The 16,740-nt window shown below is 41.0% G+C and overlaps 1 non-coding gene across 1 annotated transcript; it reads left to right on the forward strand.

Annotated features, from left to right (window-relative positions):
- The first annotated feature begins 13,388 nt into the window (after positions 1 to 13,388).
- Positions 13,389 to 13,495, forward strand: LOC127742718 (small nucleolar RNA R71). The gene has a single exon (XR_008004095.1). It is a non-coding gene; the product is annotated as a small nucleolar RNA R71 (small nucleolar RNA).
- The last annotated feature ends 3,245 nt before the right edge of the window (positions 13,496 to 16,740 follow it).

Genomic DNA, 16,740 nt, shown 5'->3' on the forward strand with positions numbered 1-16,740 from the left:
ATCTTGAAGCCATTCGACGTTTTAATGCCTCTTCCCTGATCCGAGCTTTTTCTCGAATTTTTGGAAGTAGGTCGAGTTCTTCCCTTTGAAGTTGGGAATTGGCCTCTTCACTATAATGGATCACTTTGGGCGACCCTTCTTCAACCTCTACTGGGATCATTGCCTCCATCCCATAAGCTAATCTGAAAGGGGATTCCTTTGTGGTGGAATATGGCATTGTTTGATATGCCCATAGGACTTGTGGGAGCTCTTCGGCCCAGTCTCCCTTTGCATCCTGTAATCTTTGTTTTAGCCCAGCCAATATGACTTTGTTGGCAGCTTCTGCTTGTCCATTGGCCTGAGGGTGTTCTACAGACGTAAATTAGTATTTTATGTTCAATCGGCCACCAATTTTCTGAAGCCCGTATCTATGAATTGAGTACCGTTGTCTGTGGTAATGGAGTATGGAACCCCAAACCTTGTGACAATATTTCTATATAGGAATTTTCGACTTTTTTGAGCGGTGGCGTTAGCTAGGGGTTCCGCCTCAATCCATTTGAGAAATAGTCTACCTCTACGATGAGAAATTTGACTTGTCCGGATCCTTGAGGGAAAGGACCGAGAAGGTCAAGTCCCCATTTTGCGAATGGCCAGAGTGAGGTTACGCTGACAAGTTCCTCTGGTGGGGCGATGTGAAAGTTGGCATGTTTATGGCATGGTGGACATGTCTTTATGAATTCTATTGCTTCTTTTTGTAGAATCAGCCAATAGAATCCGGTCCGGAGTACCTTTTTGGTAAGAGCCTGTGCTCCGAGATGGTTGCCACAGATGCCGCTGTGTACTTCTTCTAAGACTTCCTTTTTATTGGAAGTCGGTACACATTTTAACAGTGGTGTTGAAATCCCTCTCTTATATAGAGTATTGTTTATGATTGTGTATTATTGTGCCTCCCGTTTTAACCTCTTTGCCTCTTTCTTATCTGCGGGGAGTATTTCTGTTTCAAGGTAGTTAATTATAGGAGTCATCCATCCTTGATTCTGACCTATGATGGCTAGGATTTTTTCTTCTTCTGAGATTGACGCGTTCTGCAGCATTTCTTGGATGAGGCTTCTATTGTTACCCCCTAGTTTGGCGCTGGCTAGTTTTGAGAGTGCATCAGCTCGGGTGTTCTATTCTCGGGGTTTGTGCCGGACCTCATATTCCCCGAGTTGTCCGAGTTATTCCCTGGTTTTGTCCAGGTACTTTTTCATGGTAGGATCTTTGGTTTGGTAGCTCCCTGCTATATGTGAAGTGACTATCTGTGAGTCGCTGAAGATAATGAGCTTTTGAGCTCCAACCTCCATAGCCAGCTTCAAACCAGCCAGTAGTGCCTCATACTCTGTTTGGTTGTTTGAGGCAGGGAATCCGAATTTGAGAGAAAGTTCGATTTGGGTTCCCTGGTCGCTTTTAATTATCACAACCGTGTCGCTTCTAGTTTTATTTGAGGAGACGTCTACATAGATATTCCATTCTGTAGGGATTTCTGGGGTGTCTGTAAATTCTGCAACGAAGTCGACTAGATATTGCGGTTTGATGGCTGTCTGAGCTTCATATTGAAGGTCGAATTCGGACAACTCGACTGCCCATTGCAAAATTCTTCCTGCTAAGTCTGTTTTCTACAAAATTCCTTTTATGGGTTGGTTAGTCTGAACCCTAATGATGTGAGCTTGGAAATATGGACGGAGTCGTCGAGATGTTAATATGAGAGCATAGGGGAATTTTTCTATTTTTTTGTTGTTCAGCTCGGATCCTTGTGATGCTTTACTGATGAAGTACACATGTTGTTGCCCACCATTGTCTTCTCGGACTAGTGCTGAAGCTACTGCCCGACTTCCTACTGCGAGATATAATATAAGTGGTTCTCCTTTCTGAGGCCAAGTTAGGATAGGTGGCTGTCCCAGGAATCTTTTGATATCTTGGAAGGCCTGCTCGCACTCCGTTGTGCATTCAAACATCTTTCCCTTTCTTAGAGTGGCATAGAAGGGGAGAGACCTTATTGCTGATCCCGCTAGAAATCTAGACAAGGCTGCCAAACTTCCATTGAGTTGTTGTATTTCTTTGAAACAAGTCGGGCTCTTCATGTCGAGTATGGCCCGGTATTTATCCGGATTTCCCTTGATTCCTCTTGGTGTGAGCATAAAACCCAAGAATCTTCCAGCTTCTACTGCGAAGGTGCATTTTGCAGGATTAAGTCGCATGCCATGCCTTCTTATAGTGTCGAATACTTGGGTAAGGTCGGACAACAACATCTCTTCAATTTGTGTCTTTATTAACATGTCGTGCATATATAATTCCATGATTTTTCTGATGTGATCCGTAAAGACCTTATTCATTAACCTCTGATAAGTTGCTCCCACATTTTTAAGTCCAAAGGGCATGATGATGTAGCAGTAGTTTGCTTTTGGGGTTAAGAATGAGGTTTTTTCTTGGTCGGGTGGATACATCGGGATTTGATTGTATCCCGGATATGCATCCATAAACGGAGGTATTTATATCCAGAGGAGGCATCCACCAGAGCGTCGATACTTGGGAGTGGATAAGGGTCTTTTGGGTAGGCTTTGTTGAGATCAGTGTATTCGGTGCACATCCGCCACTTCCCATTTGATTTTTTCACCAAGACAACGTTAGCTAGCCATAGTGGGTACTTGACTTCTCTTATGAATCCTGCCTCCAGTAGAGCTTGTACTTGCTCATCCACAGCTTGGGATCGTTCTGGTCCAGCTTTCTACGTTTTTGTTGTACTGGCCGAGATCCTAGGAAGACTGCTAGCTTGTGACACATTAACTTGGGGTATATGCCAGGTATGTCTGCAGCCTTCCATGCAAAGAGGTCGACGTTATCTCATAAGAACTGTACGAGTGATTCCTTTATGTATCCTTGTAGGATTGTACCGATATTGGTTGTTTTGTCTGGGATATCTCCGATCTGTACTTTTTCTACTTCAACTTCAGGTTGTGGGTGGAGTTCTTCCCGTCTCTGAGCTACACCAAGTTTGATTGTGTGGAATTCTTCTCCTCTGCCTCCGAGGTTTAAACTTTCGTTGTAGTAGCGGCGCGCCGTCTTCTGGTCCGCTTTTATTGTAGCTATTCCTTCTACAGTTGGGAACTTCATGCATAGATGTGGAGTCGAGACTACTGCGCCGAGCTGATTCAATGTTGTCCGACCTATTAAGGCATTGTAGGCTGAGCTTACGTCGACCACAATGTAGTCTATTTTGAGTCCTTGACTCGTTTCCTTTTCCAAAGGTCGTGTGTAGTGAGACGTATCCAAGTGTTTGAACTGCGATGTCTCCCAGTCCAAATAGGCTGTTCGGATATGCTCTGAGTTCTTTTTCCTCTAGGCCAAGTTTGTCGAAGGCAGTTTTGAATAGGATATCGGCGGAGCTTCCTTGGTCTATCAGTGTGCGGTGGAGATTTGCGTTTACCAATACGATAGTGATGACCATAGGATCGTCGTGTCTGGAGATGATGCCGAATGTGTCCTCTTTGGTAAAAGTAATTGTGGGGATGTCGAGTGTTTCCTCTCTTCCCTCGACATGATATACTTCTTTAAGATATCTTTTGCGAGATGATTTGGAGGTCCCGCCTCCCGCAAATCCTCCGTGAATCATGTGGATGTGTCTCTCAGGTGTACGAGGTGGTCATTCTGCCTATCCGATATCTTCATCCCTTCTTCTTTTTTTAGGATCGTCTGCTCGGCTCACCAAGTACCGATCTTATTTTCCTTCTCTTACCAGTTTTTCTATGATATTTTTTAGGTCGAATGTACATAGATTCGGTGATATTCACAATATTCTTCCCGGTTTCCTCCTCCTTTTCTGCTTTTGAGTGGTCGAGTTGGAGGTATCTTTTCAGTATGGCATACTCCTCTGTAGACATCCACTAGGGATACCTGAAGAAGGGTATAATTGTGGTATTTTTTAATCTTTTCCCCATGTCGATCTTCTTTTTTCTTGGATTCTTTGTCCTTATCTCGGGAAAAGTAAGACAATCCAGATTTTGAGGTCTCTCCTAGTCGAGAGTTTTCCTCCATGTTGATATACTTCTTTGCTCGTTCTTGTACATCATTTAGAGATGAGGGATGCTTTTTTGATATGGATTGGCTAAAAGGCCCTTCTCGTAGGCCATTGATGAGGCCCATGATGGCCGCTTCCGTGGGTAGACTTTGTATGTTTAGACATGCCTTGTTGAATCTTTCTATGTAGCTGCGGAGACTTTCCTGATCTCCTTATTTGGTTCCTAATAGACTCGGGGCGTGCTTGGTTTTGTCTTTCTGTATAGAGAATCTGGCTAGAAACTATTTGGCTAGGTAGTTGAAGCTTGTGATGGACCTGGGGGGTAGATTGTCGAACCAGTTAATCGCCGTTTTTGTTAAGGTAATCGGGAAGGCTTTGCAGCGGATTGCATCTGATGTCTGGGATCTGCCGTGCCATCGTATAAAGCCATATCCGGGAGTTTAAAGTCTTTTGGGATTTTGGTCTTCATGATTTCCTTGGTAAATGGATCTTGCTCCTTGCGGGAACTGTCCTAGTGAGTGGATCGAGTCGCTTTGGCTTTGAGACCGGCTTTGAGACCGACTTCTCGCTGATGTTGGGCTACTTTCACAAGTTGTTTTAAACGATCTTGAAGGGTCTCAAGGGCTCCCGGGTTTGGTGAATTCTTGTCTTCGTTAGGTTGTCAGATATCTTTTGGTGTGGTGTCCGTGTTTTTATGCGGCGTTCTGTCTTCTAGATCCGAATCGTGGTCATTGTCATGGTCATCCGCCATGGTGGTGGGATGACTTTCAGGTTCCCCGGCAATGGTGCCAATGTTTCGAGGGTTACCTGAAACTGTAGGTCGATCTCAGATGAGATCTTCTGTACTGGTTGGAGCTGTTGTGTCTGACTTGTTGGACCTGGTGGTGGTGCTGATCCTTCGTCACCGAAAGGTGGTGGTACCTGCAAGGGACTCCGATGCTTAAGTTAACAAGGGTATTAAGCAGGTTTTTAGTAGAATCCGAGTATGAGTTATACCTGGGTGCTCTAGTGTATTTATAATGATGTAGAGCGACCTTCTTAGATAAGATAAGTTAGTTATCTTATCTTGTCTTTATCTTTCAAGTGAGGTCATCTTATCTTCAAGGGAACTGCCCTTCTCTCTGTAGGCTTGGGATGCCTCAGGTTTTGGGGCGCGGTCCTCCATTTGGGCCCTTTTTGGGCTTTCCTGGTGATTTGGCCGAGCTCTTTGAGAAGAGATCGGATAGTCTGACCTGAAGAGGTCGGTCGCCTTGTCACTAATCATCCCGAGTCGGTCAACTCGACCCAGGGTATGAACACCATCCTTAAAAACAACTTTCTCAAAATTGAACCATGGTTTCAATCTCAATCAAACAACAGAAAACAAATTCCGTTTAGAATTTCTTCTAAGAGAATTTAAAACTTCAAAAAGTTCAAAACTTGAAATCCAAAAGTATACTTGAATCCATATTTGATGATGATTTTTGGTTGAAATTGAATGGATTTCATCATATAAACTTACACTTATTCCCTTAAATAGCATACTTTTGAACTTTCCTCCTAATTTATGCTTGATTATGAAAACATGCTCTTTTGTCCCTAATTTGATCCATTTTATTCCAATTGCCTTCCATTCGATGCCTTGATGTTGTTTGTGTGATTTCAGATCGATGTATAAAGTGGGAATGGCTTAGAGAAAATGGAAGAAGAGCATGCAAAGTGGAGGAAGCATGAAGAATCAAAGGAGAAGAGCACAGCAATGTGTGCGTCCATTCAAGCATCGCCTAGTGTACATGTGCGTAACCTCTTGTGTATACGCACAGGAAGAAATTTGGCGAAGTGTGCGTGCGCACACGTCTATGCGTACGTGGTATGCAAAATCATGATTCACACTTTTCACAACTTCGCATAGCTGATCAGCAAGTTCACTGGGTCATCCAAGTCATACCTTACGTGAGTAATGGTCAATCCCACGGAGATTGACGGCTTGAAGCAAGCTATGGTCATATTGTAAATCTCAGTCAGGCGGATTCAAATGGTTATGACGTATTGATAATTAAAAGAACAATAAAACATAAAATAAAATAAAGTCACATACATAGTTCCTTGGTGAGAATTTCAGATAAGCGTTTGGAGATGCTTTGTTGCCTCTGAACATCTGCTTTCCTACTGTCCTCATCCAATCATGCGTACTCCCTTCCATGGCAAGCTGTATGTTGGTGGATCACCGTTGTCAATGACTACCATCCGTCCTCTCAGTGAAAATATGTCCTCTACTTTTTCCCACATGGCTAATCAGCTGTCGGTTCTCGATCGTGTCGGAATAGAATACATTTATTCTTTTGCACACTGTCATTGCGCCCAAGAGTCACGAGTCTGAAGCTCGTCACAGTCATCCCATCCTAGATCCTACTCGGAATACCACAAAGAAGGTTTAAACTTTCTAGAAATCAGGAATGCTGCCAATTGATTCTAGCCTCTACCATGAAGGTTCAGATCTCACGAGTTTGAGTGCTCTGTTGTCTGGAGATGCAGGTCAAACTCATGGATTAGAAACCTAAGAGATACACACTCAAGCTGTCGCCCAATGACTACGTTGAGCTCATGTACGAATGGAAGTGGTTGTCAGGCACGCGTTCATAAGTTGGGGAATGATGATGAGTGTCACGGATTACCACATTCTCCATGTTGAAGTACGAGTGAATATCGTAGAATAGATACAAGCGTAATTGAATGAAAAACAGTAGCAATTGCATTAATTCATTGAGACACAGCAGAGCTACTCACCCCCAGCCATGGGGTTTAGAGACTCATACCGTCAGAGGTACAATATGAAAGTGTAAAATTGTCATGAGGTACAAACTGAATCTCTAAAAGTAGTTTTTATACTAAACTAGTAACCTAGGGTTACAAAAAATGAGTAACTAGGTGCAGATAGTGCAGAAATCCACTTTCGGGGCCCACTTGGTGAGTGTTTAGGTTGAGCTTTGAAGCTTTCACGTGCACAGATAGTCCAAAAAATCTAATTCGCATGCATGAGGGTCAGAATCCAACAGCATCTGCGGTCTTTTCTTAGCCTCTGAATCAGATTTTTGCTCAGGTCCCTCAATTTCAGCCAGAAAATACCTGAAATTACAGAAAAACACAGAAAGTCATAGTAAAGTCCAGAAATGTGAATTTTGCATAAAAACTAATAAAAATATACTAAAAGGTAACTAAAACATGCTAAAAACTATGTAAAAACAATGCCAAAAACTGTATAAATTATCCGCTCATCACAACACCAAACTTAAATTGTTGCTTGTCCCCAAGCAACTAAAAACAAAATAGGATAAAAAGAAGAGAATATACAATAAATTCCAAAACATCAATGAAGCTTAGTTCTAATTAGATGAGTGGGACTAGTAGCTTTTTGCTTCTGAACAGTTTTGGCATCTCACTTTATCCTTTGAAGTTCAGAATGATTGGCATCCATAAGAACTCAGAATTCAGATAGTGTTATTGATTCTCCTAGTTCATTCTGTTGATTCTTGAACACAGCTACTTATGAGTCTTGGACGTGACCGTAAGCATCTTGTTTTCCAGTATTACCACCGAATACATAAATGCCATAGACACATAACTGGGTGAACCATCTCAGATTGTGACTCAGCTTTGCTAGAGTCCCCAGTTAGAGGTGTCCATAGTTCTTAAGCACACTAGTTTGCTTTGGATCACGACTTTAACCACTCAGTCTCAAGCTTTTCACTTGGACCTTCATGACACAAGCACATGGTTAGGGACAGCTTGATTTAGCCGCTTAGGCCAGAATTTTATTCCTTTGGGCCCTCCTATCCATTAATGCTCAAAGCTGTGGATCCTTTTTACCCTTGCCTTTTGGTTTAAAGGGCTACTGGCTTTTTCTGCTTTCTTTTTCTTTTTCTTTCTTCTTTTTGCCATTTCTTTCTCTCTTTTTTTCCGTAAGCTTTGTGCTTTTCATTGCTTTTTCTTGCTTCAAGAATCAATTTTATGATTTTTCAGGTTATCAATAACATTTCTCTTTGTTTATTATTCTTTCAAGAGCCAACAATTTTAACATTCATAAACTTCACTATCAAAAATATGCACCGTTCAAGCATTCATTCAGAAAACAAAAGGTATTGTCACCACATCAAAATAATTAAACTACTTTTCAAGATAAATTTCGAAATTCATGTACTTCTTGTTCTTTTGCAAATAAAAATAATTTTTTATTTAAGAAAGATGAAGGATTCATAGAGTCATTTATAGCTTTAAGACATAGACACTAGACACTAATGATCATGTAATAAAGACACAAAATAGACAAACATAAAGCATTAAAATCGAAAAATAGAAAAAACAAATAACAAGGAAATTAAAGAACGGGTCCTCCTTAGTGATGGCAGCTAGTTCTCCTTCTTGAAGATCCTATGGAGTGCTTGAGCTCCTTAATGTCTCTTCCTTGCCTTTGTTGCTCCTCCCTCATGGCTCTTTGGTCCTCTCTGATTTCATGGAGGATAATGGAGTGCTCTTGGTGCTCCTTCCTCTTTCTAGTGATGGGTTTTTGAGATGAATCTTTCCATCTCTCATGACTCGGAGGCGGAAGCAACTGACTTCCCTTTCCTCTTTCTAAAGGTTTCTCTGGCCTTAAGTGCCATTAATGGTTATGGAAAAACAAAACCAAAGCTTTTTTCCACACCAAACTTAAAAGGTTTGCTCGTCCTCGAGCAAAAGAAGACAAAAAGGAAGAGGAGAAGAAGAAATGGAGGAGGGGGTGAGTGTAAGTGGGTAGTATGATGGGAAATAGTGGATGGATGTGAGTCGTGAAGAGATTATGGGGAAGAGGGTAGGCTTTGATAGGTGAATGGTGTTTGGGGAAGGGTGTTTTGGAAATGGGTGAAGAAGGGAGAGAGTGAGTTGGGGTAGGTAGGGATCCTGTGGGGTTACAGATCCTGAGGTGTCAAGGAATTCTCATCCCTGCACCATTCTGGCATTTAAACGCCCCTTGTATGCCAATGCTGGCGTTAAACGCCAGCTCTGTTACCTTTCCTGGCGTTAAACGCCAGGTTGATGCCCTTTTCTGGCGTTTAACGCCAGCCAGACACCAGACCACCCTTTCTGGCATTAAACGCCAATCTACCTGCCAATTATGGCGTTTAACACCCAGAATACTGCCAGACTAGGCATTAAACACCCATTCTGCTATCCTTACTGGCGTTTAAACGCCAGTAAGCCTGTCCTCCACATTTTGATGCTATTTTTTATTCTATTTTAATTCTGCAGCTGTTTTTATGACTCCACATGATCATCAACCTAAAGAAAACATAAAATAACAATGGAAAATGAAACGAAAAAGTAATTAACATAGATAAATAAGATTGGGTTGCCTCTCAAATAAGCGCTTCTTTACTGTCAATAGCTTGACATTACTGTGCTATTAATCTAGTCTCAGTCTTGAGCATTCTTGCTCAACATTGCCTTCAAGATAATGCTTGACTCTCTGTCAATTAACAATGAAGATTTTGTCAGAGTCAATATCCTGAAGCTCTACATATCCATATGGTGACACACTTGTAATCACATATGGTCCCTTCCACCGGGATTTCAATTTCCCAGTGAACAATCTGAGCCTAGAGTTAAACAGTAGAACCTTCTGTCCTGGCTCAAAGACTCTAGATGACAGCTTTCTGTCATGCCACCTTTTTGCTTTCTCCTTGTAAATTTTAGCATTTTCGAAAGCATTGAGTCTAAACCCCTCTAGCTCATTCAACTGGAGTAATCTTTTCACTCCAGCTACCTTAGCATCAAGGTTTAGTAACTTGGTTGCCCAGTAGGCCTTGTGTTCCAGTTCCACTGGCAGATGACAGGCCTTTCCATACACAAGCTGGTATAGAGAGGTCCCTATTGGAGTCTTGAATGCGGTTCTGTATGTCCACAAAGCATCATCCAGACCTCTTGCCCAATCCTTTCTACGGGTACTTACAGTCCGTTCCAGGATTCATTTTAGTTCTCTATTTGAGACTTCAACCTGCCCATTTGTCTGTGGATGTTATGGAGTTGCCACTTTGTGGTTAATTCCATATCGGATCAGAGCAGAGTCAAGCTATTTATTGCAGAAATGAGTGCCACCATCACTGATCAGTACCCTAGGGACACCGAACCTGATGAAGATATGCTTCTAGAGGAACTTTATCACCGTCTTAGTATCATTAGTGGGTGTTGCAATTGCCTCTACCTATTTAGATACATAGTCTACTGCCACTAGAATATAAATATTTGAATATGATGGTGGGAAAGGCTCCATGAAGTTAATACCCTATATACATCATACAACTCAATCTCTAAGATCCATTGCTGAGGCATGGCATAACCATGAGGCAGATTACCAGCTCTCTGGCAACTGTCACAGTTACGTACAAACTCTCGGGAGTCTCTATAGAGAGTAGGCCAATAGAAGCCACACTGGAGAACCCTTGTGGCTGTTCGCTCACTTCCAAAATGTCCTCCATATTGTGATCCATGGCAATGCCATAGGATCTTCTGCGCCTCCTCTCTAGGCACGCATCTACGAATTATTCCATCTGCACACGTTTTGAAGAGATATGGTTCATCCCACAAGTAGTACTTTGCATCAGAAACTAATTTTTTCATTTGCTGCCTGCTGTACTCTTTTGGTATGAATCTCACAGCTTTATAGTTTGCAATGTCTGTAAACCATGGTGATTCCTGAATAGCAAACAATTGCTCATCCGGAAAGGTTTCAGAGATCTCAGTAGGATGGAGGGATGCTCCTGCTACTGGCTCTATCCGAGACAGGAGATCTGCTACTTGGTTCTTTGTCCCTTTTTCTGTCTCTTATTTCTATATCAAACTCTTGCAGAAGCAACACCCATCTTATGAGTCTGGGTTTTGAATCCTGCTTTGTGAGGAGATATTTTAGAGCAGCATGGTCAGTGTACACAATCACTTTTGATCCTACTAAGTAAGATATGAACTTGTCAATGGCATAAACCACTGCAAGCAATTCTTTTTCTGTGGTTGTGTAATTCTTCTGTGCATCATTTAAAACACGGCTAGCATAATAAATGACATGCAAAAGCTTGTCATGCCTCTGTCTCAATACTGCACCAATGGCATGGTCATTGGCATCACACATTAGTTCGAATGGTAATGTCCAGTCTGGTACAAAAATGACTGGTGCTGTGACCAGCATAGCTTTCAGAGTCTCAAACGCCTGCAGACACTCTGTGTCAAAGACAAATGGCATGTCAGCAGCTAACAAATTACTTAGAGGTTTTGCAATTTTCGAAAAATCCTTTATAAACCTCCTATAGAATCCTGCATGCCCCAGAAAGCTTCTGATTGCCTTAACATTGGCATATGGTGGTAATTTTTCAACTACCTATACCTAAGCTCGATCCATTGCTATTCCCTTGTTCCAAATTTTATGCCCAAGGACGATTCCTTCAGTCACCATGAAGTGACATTTCTCCCAGTTTAAAACCAGGTTAGTCTCTTGGCACCTTTTTAGAACAAGTGCTAGATGGTCAAGACAGGAGCTGAATGAATCTCCAAATACTGAGAAGTCATCCATGAAGACTTCCTAAAATTTCTCTACCATATTAGAGAAGATAGAGAGCATGCACCTCTGAAAGGTTGCAGGTGCATTGCACAGACCGAAAGGCATCCTTCTGTAGGCAAATACTCCAGATGGACATGTGAATACTGTTTTCTCTTGGTCCTATGGATCTACTACAATTTGGTTGTAACCTGAATAGCCATTCAAAAAGTAGTAGTAATCATGACCAACTAGTCTCTCTAGCATCTGGTGTATGAATGGTAAAGGAAAATGATCCTTTCTGGTGGCTGTATTGAGCCTTCTGTAGTCAATACACATGGGCCACCCTGTAACTGTTCTTGTAGGAACCAGTTCATTATTTTCATTATGAACCACTGTCATGCTTCCCTTCTTGGGGACAACTTGGACAGGGCTCACCCAGGGACTATCAGAAATAGGATAAATAATCCCAGCCTCTAGTAATTTAGTGACCTCTTTCTGCACCACCTCCTTCATGGCTGGATTCAGCCGCCTCTGTAGTTGAACCACTGGCTTGGCATCATCTTCCAATAGCATCTTGTGCATGCATCTGGTTGGGCTAATGCACTTAAGATCACTTATGGACCACCCAAGAGCTGTCTTGTGTGTCCTTAGCACCTGAATTAGTGCTTCCTCTTCCAGTGGTTTTAAGGCAGAGCTTATGATCACTGGAAAAGTGTCATCTTCTCCCAGAAATGTATATCTCAGGGATGGTGGTAGTGGTTTTAGCTCGGGTTTAGGAGGCTTCTCCTCTTCATGAGGAGTTATCAAAGGTTCTTCTGTTTTCTCTAATTCGAGACTCTCAGTCATATTGACCTCCTCCACCAGGGAGTCAATAATATCAATGCTCATGCAGTCTCCTGATGTGTCTAGATGCTGCATAGCTTTGACAACATTCAACTTAAAGTCGCCCTCATTGACTCTCAGGGTTACTTCCCCTTTTTGGACGTCAATGAGAGTTCGTCCAGTTGCTAGAAAAGGTCTTCCTAGAATGAGAGTTGCACTCTTGTGCTCCTCTATTTCCAGCACTACAAAGTCAGTGGGAAAGGAGAATGGCCCAACCTTGACAATCATGTTCTCAATTATGCCTGATGGCATTTTAATAGAGCCATCAGCAAGTTGGAGACATATCTGGGTTGGTCTGACTTCTTCAGTCAAACCAAGCTTTTTCTGATAGTGGATGCAGGTATCAGATTGATACTCACCCCAAGATCACATAGAGCTGTCTTGGTACATGCACCCTCTAATGTGCACGGTATCATAAAGCTTCCAGGATCTTTAAGCTTCTCTGGTAAGCTTTTTACAATGACTACACTGCATTCTTCAGTGAGGAAAATTTTTTCAGTTTCCCTCCAATCCTTCTTATGACTTAAGATCTCTTTCATGAACTTAGCATAAGAGAGTATTTGCTCAAGTGCCTCTACAAATAGAATCTTTATTTCAAGAGTCCTGAGATAGTCTGCAAAGCGGAAAAGCCCTGGATGTCTACTTTCCAACGCCATTGAGAGCGCGCCAATTGGGCTTCTGTAGCTCCAGAAAATCCACTTCGAGTGCAGGGAGGTCAGAATCCAACAGCATCTGCAGTCCTTTTCAGCCTCTGAATCAGATTTTTGCTCAGGTCCCTCAATTTCAGCCAGAAAATACCTGAAATCACAGAAAAACACACAAACTCATAGTAAAGTCCAGAAAAGTGAATTTTAAATAAAATCTAATAAAAGTATACTAAAAACTAACTAAAACATACTAAAAACATACTAAAAACAATGCCAAAAAGCGTATAAATTATCAGAAGGACACTTTCTGATCAATTGTTTGTATCTTTCCCAAGCTTCATAGAGGGATTCACCTTCCTTCTGTCTGAAGGTTTGGACTTGCACTCTAAGCTTACTCAATTTTTGAGGTGGAAAGAACTTTGCCAAAAAGGCATTAACTAGCTTTTCCCAAGAATTCAGGCTTTCTTTAGGTTGTGAGTCCAACCATATCCTAGCTCTGTCTCTTACAGCAAAAGGGAATAGCATAAGTCTGTAGACCTCAGGGTCAACCCCATTGGTCTTGACAGTGTCACAGATTTGCAAGAATTCAGCTAAAAACTGATGAGGATCTTCCAATGGAAGTCCATGAAACTTGCAATTCTGTTGCATTAGAGAAACTAATTGAGGCTTAAGCTCAAAGTTGTTTGCTCCAATGGCAGGGCGCTTTAAGGTCCTTTCAGGTTCAGGGTCAGCCTCAACAAGAATGCTTTTGTCTTTGCTCCTGCTCATATGAAAGAGAGGAAAACAAGAAAAATGGAATCCTCTATGTCACAGTATAGAGATTCCTTGATGTGTCAGAGGAAACGAAAAATAGAAGGAAGAGGTAGAAGAATTCGAACTTATCAAGAAAGATGGAGTTCGAATTGTGCATCAAGGAGGAGTGTTAGTCCATAAATAGAAGGATGTGAAAAGAGGGGAAGAAATTTTTGAAAATAAATTAAAAAGATTTTAAAAACATTTTGAAAAATACTAATTGATTTTCGGAAACTAAGAGTGGAAAAGAAATCAAGTGATTTTTGAAAAAGATTTTGAAATAAGAAATTAAAAAGATATGATTGAAAACTATTTGGAAAAAGATGTGATTAGGAAGATATGATTGAAAAGTTATGGTTTTAAAAAAGATGTGATTGAGAAGATATGATTTGAAAAACAATTTAAAAAGATTTGATTTTGAAAATTAATAACTTGGCTAACAAGAAAAGATAGGATTCAAACATTAAACCTTTCTCAACAGAAAAGGCAACATACTTGAAATGTTGAATCAAATCATTAGTTGTTAGCAAGTATTTTTGAAAATGGAAAGAAATTGATTTTGAAAACATATGATTGAAAAGATATGATTTGAAAAAGATTTGATTTTGAAAAATTTTGAAAACTTGAAAAAACAATTTGCATTAAAAACAAAATCTTCCCTCTTGTGCCATCCTGGCGTTAAACGCCCAGAATGGTGCACATTCTGGCATTTAACGCCCAAAACTCACCCCTTTTGGGCGTTAAACGCCCAGCCAAGCACCCTGGCTGGCGTTTAAACGCCAGTTTTCCTTATTCACTGGGCGTTTTGAACGCCCAACTTTTTTTGTGTAATTCCTCTGCAGTATGTTCTGAATCTTCAATTCTCTATATTATTGACTTGAAAAGACACAAATTAAAAATTTTTTGGATTTTTAATAATGAGGAATAATCAAAATGCAACTGAAGTCAAATAAACAATGCATGCAAGACACCAAACTTAAAAGTTTGTATACTATTGACACTAACAAGTTGAGAATGCATATGAGAAACAACAAAACACTCAAGACAAGAGAAATTAAAGATCAGAGTAAGTAAATCATCAAGAACAACTTGAAGATCACTGAAGACACATGAAAAAATGCAAGAAGAACAAAAACATGCAATTGACACCAAACTTAAAATGAGACTAGTGTCTCAATAAGAAATATAACATATTTTTGGTTTTTATGATTTTGTAATTTTTTTGTTTTTTTTTCGAAAAATATATGGAGAATAAAATAAAAGATTCAAAATTTTTAATAAGAATTCCAGGAATCATGCAATGTTAGTCTAAAGCTTGTAGTAGTGTGTTTTGATTAGTTTAGTGGTGCACGAAATTGTGATCGTCAATGGCGCCATCAACATGGTACGCACAATTGCAATCCCAACTCTTTATCACAACTTCGCACAACTAACCAGCAAGTGCACTGGGTCGTCCAAGTAATAAACCTTACGCGAGTAAGGGTCGATCCCACGGAGATTGTTGGTATGAAGCAAGCTATGGTCACCTTGTAAATAGTCAGGAAGACTCAATGGATATGGATGATGTATGAATAAAACATAAAGATAAAGATAGAGATACTTATGTAATTCATTAGTGGGAATTTCAGATAAGCATATGGAGATGCTTTGTCCCTTCCGTCTCTCTGCTTTCCTAATGTCTTCATCCAATCCTTCTTACTCCTTTCCATGGCAAGCTGTATGTAGGGTTTCACCGTTGTCAGTGGCTACCTCCCATCCTCTTAGTGAAAATGTTCAACGCACCCTGTCACAGCACGGCTATTCAGCTGTCGATTCTCGATCATGTCGGAATAAAATCCAGTGATTCTTTTGCGTCTGTCACTAACGCCCCACAATCGCGAGTTTGAAGCTCGTCACAGTCATTCAATCATTGAATCCTACTCAGAATACCACAGACAAGGTTTAGACCTTCCGGATTCTCTTGAATGCCACCATCAGTTCTAGATATCTTAGAACAAGAATAAGCTGAATTGAATAGAAGAACAATAGTAATTGCATTAATACTCGAGGTACAGCAGAGCTCCACACCTTAATCTATGGTGTGTAGAAATTCCACCGTTGAAAATGCATAAGAACAAGGTCTAGGCATGGCCGTGAGGCCAGCCTCCCAATGATCTAAGATAGCATAAGAACAAGGATAGCTACCCAGATGAGAATACAATAGTAAAAGGTCCTATTTGTAGAGAACTAGTAGCCTAGGGTTTACAAGGATGAGTAAATGACATAAAAATCCACTTCCGGGCCCACTTGGTGTGTGCTTGGGCTGAGCATTGAAGCATTTTCGTGTAGAGACTTCTCTTGGAGTTGAACACCAGCTTTTGTGCCAGTTTGGGCGTTTAACTCCCATTCTTGTGCCAGTTCCGGCGTTTAACGCCGGGCAATTTTGAGCTGATTTGGAACGCCAGTTTGGGCCATCAAATCTCGGATAAAGTATGGACTATTATACATTGCTGGAAAGCCCAAGATGTCTACTTTCCAACGCCATTGAGAACGCGCCAATTGGGCTTCTGTAGCTCCAGAAAACCCACTTTGAGTGCAGGGAGGTCAGAATCCAACAGCATCTGCAGTCCTTTTCAGCCTCTGAATCAGATTTTTGCTCAGGTCCCTCAATTTCAGCCAGAAAATACCTGAAATCACAGAAAAACACACAAACTCATAGTAAAGTCCAGAAAAGTGAATTTTAAATAAAATCTAATAAAAGTATACTAAAAACTAACTAAAACATACTAAAAACATACTAAAAACAATGCCAAAAAGCGTATAAATTATCCGCTCATCATTATTCTTAGTCAGGATATCAATAACAA

The sequence above is a fragment of the Arachis duranensis genome, chromosome 1, assembly GCF_000817695.3.
Source record: "Arachis duranensis cultivar V14167 chromosome 1, aradu.V14167.gnm2.J7QH, whole genome shotgun sequence".
Taxonomy (NCBI): domain Eukaryota; kingdom Viridiplantae; phylum Streptophyta; class Magnoliopsida; order Fabales; family Fabaceae; genus Arachis; species Arachis duranensis.